Here is a 9,124-nt window from a genome sequence, read left to right as displayed (position 1 = left end):
ATCTATAAGACCAAAGTGCTAGAGCAAGGCAGGATAAATATCAGTATTCAGGATCTGTTATACCCCACAGTTGCTTACAGACTTTTTTCTAGTCTATTTTATATGCTCTGGACATTGTCCTTGACATAGCCTAAAACTCAAAAGCATTCCAAATCCCTTGTTATAAATAATTTCTTTTGTGATGTAAAATTATCAGTCATTAGCTGATAATGACTAGATTGGTGGCCAGAAGTGGGTAAGTACTGTTGCTGATGATTTTTGTTTCTTCTTGGATTTATTACGCATCATGTTTTATTTTTATTTAATTAAAATAGTCCCTTTTTTTTTTCTTATCATGCAACTGCTTATGCATATCTCTGAGATCTTTTTCCTCCTAGGTACTTGTTTCATTATTCATTACATCTTATTTTGAAAGACCTGGCAGAGCTGGGTTCCAGAGGGTGCTTTGTAAATTAGATGAAGAACCCAAATTTTGGAGGGCTGCTTTGAAAGAAATAAATGTCAAAACATTAATTACGGGGTGTACAGATACTGTATTCCTTATCTGTAAAATGGGACAAAGGAGCATGCTTTCCTTCACAAGGAAATCCTTCTCATGAGCAGGGTAAGGCTACGAGACAGAAGATTCCTGTAGAAGGATAAAATGGTACACACTTTGTGGTTCAGATTCTTAACTGGTGTACATTGGTATAAGCATGGTGCTAATAAAGCCAAGGTTATAGGTTTAATCCCTGTATGGGCCATTCACTTTAAGTTTGGACATGGTGATCCTCATGGGTCCCTTCTTACTCAAAATATTCTGTGAACTCTGTGAGCTTAAATGGAATCAATGAAACTATAGCGGTTTATATAAAAGGAAAACATATGTATATGGTCTTGTTTATTTGTTTATGCATTTAGCAGAGATTCAGGCAGATCTAACTGTAGTATCATTACATAGTGCAGGCTGGTTTCAGAGGCCTAGGAACTGTATTTACTTGAGCTCAGGTGAAAAACAAACTATTTAGTGCTCAGTATTCTTTAGACTAGTAATAGTATCAAGCCACAAGAAATCTGCTAAGACTCAGTTTACTTTCATATCTGTGTAATTAATTTTCATACTTTCACTAAAACTGAAATTTGTGGTAGTGTATGCAAACTATTAAATAGCATTAAGTAGAGCAGAAGCCAAGTCAAAAGAGAAAAATACTTCACCAGCCTTCTTAACTTTTTATATACTTTTGATTGCAATTAATTTTGTAAATACTAGAAATAATTTATATCCGTATACACTCTGTACATGAAATTAAGCAAGTCAATCTTTAACAGGTGTTATATTTTTAAAGTAGCAATACAATCATGTAAGGGATCTATGAAGCATTGCTAGAGTATGTCTAATTTGATTTTAAAATATTTTTAATATGATAGTAAGTTTTAACTGAGAATAAAAATACATAGCATGAAAATATAACCAGACAATCCATCATGATGGTTAATTATCTTCAAAGCAATTATGCATTTGAGTTTGTCTATCCTGAATTTTCAGCTGTTGAACCCTACTACAGATTATATATTATTTTCTTCATGCGGCTACTTGATCAAATGACTTATGAACCTTTTCATCACAAACAAAATGGATTCATCTCCTTAACTCCCTTAAGTAACAAAATATTTTTTTTCTCTTTTCCACTCTTTTGTTGGTTACCAGTTCCTTGTCAACTACAGCATCACCCACCTACACATCCCAGCTGCCACTCTCTCATTTTCCATCCAAAACAGCAGAATACATCACCTGTTATCAATGCTGCCACTCATTCTCAAGAAACAATCAAGAAATAGGTACTTAGCCAAGACTCCTGTCACCTATCCATGTTTGCAAGATTGAAGAATTCTAGTTCTGGTCTATTTCTTGATCCTCATCAGCATAAAACATAACATGGCTCTGGAGAAACTTCTGACCTTCCACTAGAAGCAGATAGTCACACAATCTGAATGGAACAAGTTTGTAGTTTTGCCTAGGCAGCTGGTGAAAAACCTACTGCTGCAGCCAGAAGAAATCCATTTTCCTGGCCCTCAGAGCTACAGACAAGTCTTTACCTCTGACTTCCCATGTTCTCTGCATCTCTGGTGTTCTGTGGAAAATTCTGTCACTTTTTTGTCCAGCCATTTTATAGCTTGCTTGTTCCTGCCATATAATTTGTCATGCTAAAAGCTATAGCACACTTAGACCTATTGACTGATTCTTCTTTGCTGCCATTTAATCCCCTTTGCTAGCTTATACCTCCTTTCTGCCAATGGATTGGCTGCTCCACTGCTGCCACTTGTGTAATTGAGGTTGTTATTTTATTTATCTATGCTGAAGTATGCTGTGGATTAATTATTTCTTAGTATTAGTTCTTAACTTTGACTTATTTATTGCTTCAAAGGACCTAACTCTTCTCATGCTGCCTGATTTTCTTGTCTTGTGCTCCTTTTCCCTCCTGCTTCCCCCTACCCTTTCATTTCTTAACTTCCCCTTATCTTAGCACAGAATTTCAAGCCCTAAATCACAAAGTGGAATGTAATAAGCATGAGTGGCTATGCTGTTATAACTTACAAAAGAAAATGAAAAAGGGTCAGGGAAAATGCCCCCATTAATCTCTCCTCTTATAAAGCCACTTTTTATAAAGCCACTTTTGCCCCTGCAGGACAGAGAGCAAAAGCTGCCAACTTCCAACATCACCCCAACCTACCCATTGGCAAAGAAACTATGAAGTGGAAGATAAAATGAAATACCTTATAGAAATCTTCTAGATATGACTTATTCATGTTTGTTTGTTTGTTTGATTTTCCCTGCTCACAAACTGTATCTTCTTTTAAAATTTTCTCCTCCTGTGTTACCACTGGGGTTTTGTTCTATCTAAACACAGCACACGGTATACCAGGGACGACATCAGTTTTCATTCGCAGTTCTGCTTAGTAATGGCAGGTGAAAGAAAAAACTCTGTTCCAGTTTGTATATCTGACAGCATCATTTAGAGCTATTGTGTGCTTGACTGGTTATTGCTTCAGGCTCTCCACCTGACTGTAACTGCAATGGTTTTTGGCCCTCCTACTCCTGCAATAGTACTGCCAGGTAAATTTATGAGAGGAACTGGCCTGAGACAACTTTAAGCTAAGGAGGTATGGAAGGATAGGCAGACTGACTGCATTTGGGACCTTGTGGCACAATTTCGTGATCAAGAAGAGGGTCTACCACTCTATGGAACTGCCACCAAGATTCTTCTTCATGAGTTAAATTGAGGTGAAAGAATTTTTAACTGGAATGGGTCCAGCAGTGTTTTAGGCCACATATCTTAAATCCTTCCCTATCTTCCGGTATAAGCTATCTCTGAAACTCAATAGATACCTTCTGGTCATCCACCAGAGCACAAAACCATTTTGGAAATAAAGAAGGCTGTGAGCTATTTTACATTTTGGGAATGCAGTGGCCATATTTTGGTCGTGTGTTGAGGAAGTATTATGAAGCCCCTCTGAAGTTAATCAACTCCCACTGCTTTAATCCAAATAATTCATCTACCTTATATTGTATTTTCTGCATTTCTGTGACCCCTCACTTATCATCAGCTCCTTTCTGCAGAGTGAAAGAGTGACAAGATGACTCATGGCACCATACTTAATTTGAAAGCTTTAGCAAAAAGAATCCTCTAAAGAAAAAGCTGCAGGGAATACTCTAATTTACACTATTTGTGCAACCTTCAGTGGAAGTGTGAGAGGAAGGCTGAAAGGAAAATAAAAGTTATGAAAACTGAAATGTGTGAGGTAGGGGTGAAGGAAAGTTTTGGAAGCAGTGGGTATCTGAATGCTGTTTCATACTAATCTAGATTTGGTGTGTTGTTAACCAGCAGCCTGCCATTTCTATATTTTTTATTTTTTATTTTCATTTGGATGTATTTCTCAAACCATGAAACAACAGGGCAAACCATTATTATTTCAGTGTCGAATGCAAATTAAGGTTATTTGCTTTATTACCTTTTGCAATGCAATATTTCACAAAAATAATTTTTCTTCAGTTCTTTCTAACATAGGCAGGGATCTTCATATATAGTCTATAGTGTACAAATGCATGTAGACACAAATAAATATATTTGCATAGCCAGGGATTTTCCTGTGCTGATACAATCTTTAAGCAAAATTCAACTTTATACAACTTGTCGCTCCGTATTATCCTAGTATGTTTAGATTAAGCAAGTCTAGCTGCCAACTAAGCAAAACTGGCACACTAAGAAAAGGTCAGACACTCTCCCATCCCACCCTGCACAGCTCGTACATCTGGGATATGATTTTGGAAGTGCTAAGAAGACAAAATATCACTTCCTGACGTGTCCTACTCCAGATGAACACGTCGGCACAGTCTTTTCCATTGCTTACCTGGTGTTAGTGCTCTGTAAAGGGATCCTTTCACCACAGGACTGTCTCTTGCTGAGGTTATTGGAAATTGTCAAATTATATGACAGCCTTTTACAAATCCCAAAGCTGTCTGGACAGTGTTCAAAGAGCAATGCCCTTTTTAAGCCAATGTGAATCACAGAGCATCTACTGTGGACGTCTTACTCAGTGGTTAATCATTAAATGTTGAGTGGGGAAGGAGTCTCTAGGTATTATCAGGATGGAAATTCCCCCTCTCCTATCTTCTCAGAAGACAATGATTAGCTGAAGGTAAACCCTCATGGACTCCATTCTTTCAAAAGACTCCATACAAATCACAAGTCATCATGGCTGGCAGTAGATGTCTTGCTGTGCTGAAACCCCAAAACCTTCAAGTTTTCTTGAAGGCCCTGAACTCTCAAGTCATAAAAATGACATCAGTCTGATTGCCTGCTTGCTTTTCCTGTTTTGTTTCTGATTTAAGAGCAGTAGCTATTTTCAGAGCGATTGGTGATATCATCTCTTAAAAGTTGGAAAAGACTCACATAAATGATGTTGCAAAGGTTTGATATTTTCTCAGGGATAGTCCTTCACCCTTTCATTCTGAATTTCTTTTAACGAGGCTGTTGTTCTCACTGATGTAATCCTTAGTTTCAGTTATACCTGCTGCAAAGCAGATAGCAGATGTTCTGCATCCTCCACATCTCAGAAAAGGGTTTACATTGGTAGCAACTGCATTAGTTTTAGATCTCATAAAAACATGCATATGGGTGCAGTATGCCAGTATTTTTGGCACTGGTTGGCAAAGAGTTGAACTATGAACGAGTTGCTGCAGTGATATCAGCAGATCCAATGATTAATTGTGTACCTACTGGAAGTTTGTGCACACTTCTGGAGGTTTGCAGCAATCTCCAAGTTTACCATTGCTTTTCATAGGTATACTGGACTTGTAGCTGAAAAGTAAACAGAGTTCAAAAAACTGTAAAATATACAATATGACCAAATAGAAGAGCATCATTACATGACTGGATATGTATTTACACAATGTAGAATAATGGTTTATTGGATGAATAAAATGCATTTCTTAAAGCATTCCAATAATAGTTTCATAGTATTAAGGGGGAAATAGGCTAATTACTATTAAGGATGTTTAAATGAGTTTCTTGTGTATGTTTACCTGGTAGACTCATGGTGCTTGATACGAATTTTCAGCAATTACTACCTAACCTCTTAAATAATCCCCTCCTTCATTCTAATGGAAAAGAAATAGGCTGAAAAGTCGTAAGCAAGGCTTTACCTTAATTTCATTTGCTTGCTTATTAAGATAACTCACACTTAAAAAACCCAAATGCGACAAAACCAAAGGGAAAGAGGTACATTTAATATAAATTCAGTAAACCAGATCTCTAAGATCAGAGATCACAAATATTTATGAAATATGTTTCTGATGGATAAAGATATTACGAAGTTCATGGCCACTAGGTACAGCTTGGCTGGTACAAAAGCTTTTGACATGGTCATTCCAAAATGTGCTGCATAGCTTGTTTTCCTTGGTGGAAATTAGCATGAAAGAGGAAGAGTAGATTTTATTCAGAATGATGTGTATTAACTCTAGTAGTACCTTGAACAAGTGATATAGACATTCAGAACAAAATCCTTGACAACTCGACACTTGAGATAATTCTTCTCTTCCAGAGGTTTTCTTTTCTCTGTTACTACAGTACTGCTTCCCTCTAGTTCAACACATTGATGAATATAGGGTCAATTCATTGTCAGATGAAGTTGTTCAGGGTTTTATGCTGTCAGAACGTGAAAACTTCCAAGGATGCAGACTGTACTCTTGGCAACCTATTTAATCTTGACTGCATTTTTTGGAAGAAAGTTTTTCCCTATATTATGAGAATCACTCTTCTTTCAGTTTATGCTTTACTGTGAAGAGGTTGGTTCTGTCTTCTCAACATCCTCCATGCAGGTGTTAGAGCACCCTGAGACCACCTTTTTCTCCAGGCTGAACAAGACCTGGTCCCTCAACCTCTCTTTCCAGGGGTCCAGTTCCCAATCACACTGGTCCCCTCTGCAGACTCAGTCTTCTCCATCTGAGTGTATAGGAGTGGAATTAGGAAGGCTAAGGCATGGATTGAATGGGATTTGACAAGGGATGTGAGGAATAACAAGAAGATTCTATAAATACATAGGTAAGACAAGAAAGCCCAAGAAGAGTGTACCCCCCCTGATAAATGAGAAGGAGAACTGGAGACAACAGATGTGGAGAAGGCTGAGCTACTCAACGAGTTCTTCTCCTCAGTCAGCCCTCGTATGTCTCTCAAGTCCCTGAACTTCTAGATGAAGGCTGAGGAGGGAAGTGCCTCCCACTGTAAGTGAAAAACAGGTTTGAGACCACCTGATGAAGCTGAATAACCACAAGTCTATGGAGCCTGATGAGATCCATCCTGATGTCTTCTGGGAATTGGCTGATATAGTTGCCAAGCCACTCTCCATGATATTCAAAAAGTCAGGGTGGTAGTGTGAAGTCTGTGGTGACTGGAAAAAGAGAACTATCACTCTTATTTTAAAAAGTGTAGAAAAAAAGACCCAGGGAGCTACAAACTGGGGAGCCTCACCTCTGTGCTTGAGAGGCTAGCAATGAGTGGTGTCCCTCAGGGCTCATCTTGGGACTGATACTTTTTAATATATTTATCAATAACATAGACAGTGAGATTGAGTGCACCCTCAGCAAGTTTGTAGATAACAAGAAGCTGAGTGGTGTGATTGACACAAAAAGATGCAATGCCAGTCAGGGGCACCTGGACAAAACTTGAGATGTGGGCAAACAAGAACCTAATGAGGTACAAGTGCAAGGTGCTGCACCTGGGCCAAGGCACTCCCAGACATGAGTACAGACTGGGAGAAGAAGTCATGGAGAGTAGCCCTGAGGAGAAGGACTTGGAATTTCTGGTGTACATGAGCCAATAATGTATGTTCGCAGCCCAGAAAGCCAACAATATCCTGGACTGCATCAAAAGAGGTGTGGCCAGCAGGTTGAGGGAGGTGATTGTCCTCCTCTACTCTGCTCTCTTGAGACCCCACCTGGAGTACTGCATCCAGCTCTGGGATCCTCAGTGCTAAAAAGACTTGGACCTGGTGAAGCAGGTCCAGAGGAGGACCACAAAGATGATCAGAGGACTGGAGCACCTCTCCTATGAAGAGAGGCTGAGATAGCTGGAGTTGTTGTCCCTGGAGAAGTCTCTTGGGGAGACCTCAATGCAAGCTTTAGATACTTAAAGGGTGCTTGTGAAATAGAGGGGATAGTGACAGGACAAGGGCAAATGGTTTTAAACAAAAAGAAGAGAGATTTAGGTTAGATGTTTGGAATAAATTCTTTACTGTGAGGGTGGATGCCACATCCTTGGCAGTGTTCATCACTGGATGTGGCCCTGAATAATCTGATTTAGTGTATGGCATCCCTGCTTACAGCAGCAGGGCTTGGAACTAGATGATATCTAGTCTGTGATTCTGTGAGTCACCATTCTGTGATTCTATGATTTGATGATTCTATCATTCTTCAATGTCTTTACTGTGTGGAGTAGGCTAAAACTGGACAAAGTAGTTTTATAGTGTTCTAAAGAGTGGAATATAAATGGGAATAAACAATTCTCTTGATTTCTTGAATGTGTTCTCCTCTTATTCCTACAGGTCAGGATGCAGTTGGCCCTTGCTGTTGCAGGTACAGACTGATGACTCCTACTCAGCTTGTTGGCCACTACAACCTCCATGAACTTTTCAGCAGAATTGCCTGAAACCAGTACATTCCCAGCCTGTAACACTGCAAGAGGCTCTATTTCCCATGTACAGGACTTTACATTTTCTTTGCTGAATTTGATAAGGCTCCTGTTGGCCCCATTCTTTCAGCAGGTCTGGGTCCCTCCACCCTCAACCGTATCAACTGTTCGCCCCCCTTCTTGGTGTCACCTGCAAACTTGAAGAAAGGGCACTTCATCACCTCCTTCAGGTTATTGTTAGAGGCACTACAAGACAGATACATATGCAACATTTGTGTTTCAAGAATGCAGTTGATTCATTGGGTCTTTCTGGTTCTGACACTCACAAAGTCTCTCCCCTAACTGTTCTTAACTGACTGGCTGAAGTGATTTGAACTTAAGGTAAATTGATGGGCTGTCTTTTATTTTACTGAAAATGTTGCCTGTAGGAAGACCAAAAGATTTTGTCATTCATAACACTGGGCAGTCTTTCAACAAAGGGATTTCAAGAAAATCTTTGGTTCAGCAAATGCACAAAAGTGAGTCTTTCGATTTCATAGCTAGCAGGGTGGCACTGGCAGGGTGAACTTGGCATATAATTATCATTAATATATGAATTATATTAAAACTGAAATAAAAGGTCTTTGTGAGGAAATATGTGCTCTAAAATGTTAGTGCTGTATTCTACAGATTGTCATTATTTTGAAGCCCTAAAATAAATAAATGTTTCCAGAAGTAAACACAGGCTATTCAGATGCCAAATTCTTTTGCTTTTGTAAGTGCCCCTTTGAATGCATTGAATCCTGAATTTAGCACTTGGCATCTAATTAACTTGTTATCAGGGAGGAAGTCACAGAGGAATGCAATTCCCCATTCTTATAAGTACCAGAATCTGTTTTTAAAACTGTGGAGGCAGAGAACTAGTAATAACAGCTTTCTTGGCTTAAATACTATTTCCCTTTCAGCTCCACACCATACCT

This window comes from Pseudopipra pipra, chromosome 6 (assembly GCF_036250125.1).
Source record: "Pseudopipra pipra isolate bDixPip1 chromosome 6, bDixPip1.hap1, whole genome shotgun sequence".
NCBI lineage: Eukaryota > Metazoa > Chordata > Aves > Passeriformes > Pipridae > Pseudopipra > Pseudopipra pipra.
The sequence above is the reverse complement of the archived record's forward strand: the minus strand, read 5'-3'. Positions refer to the sequence as shown.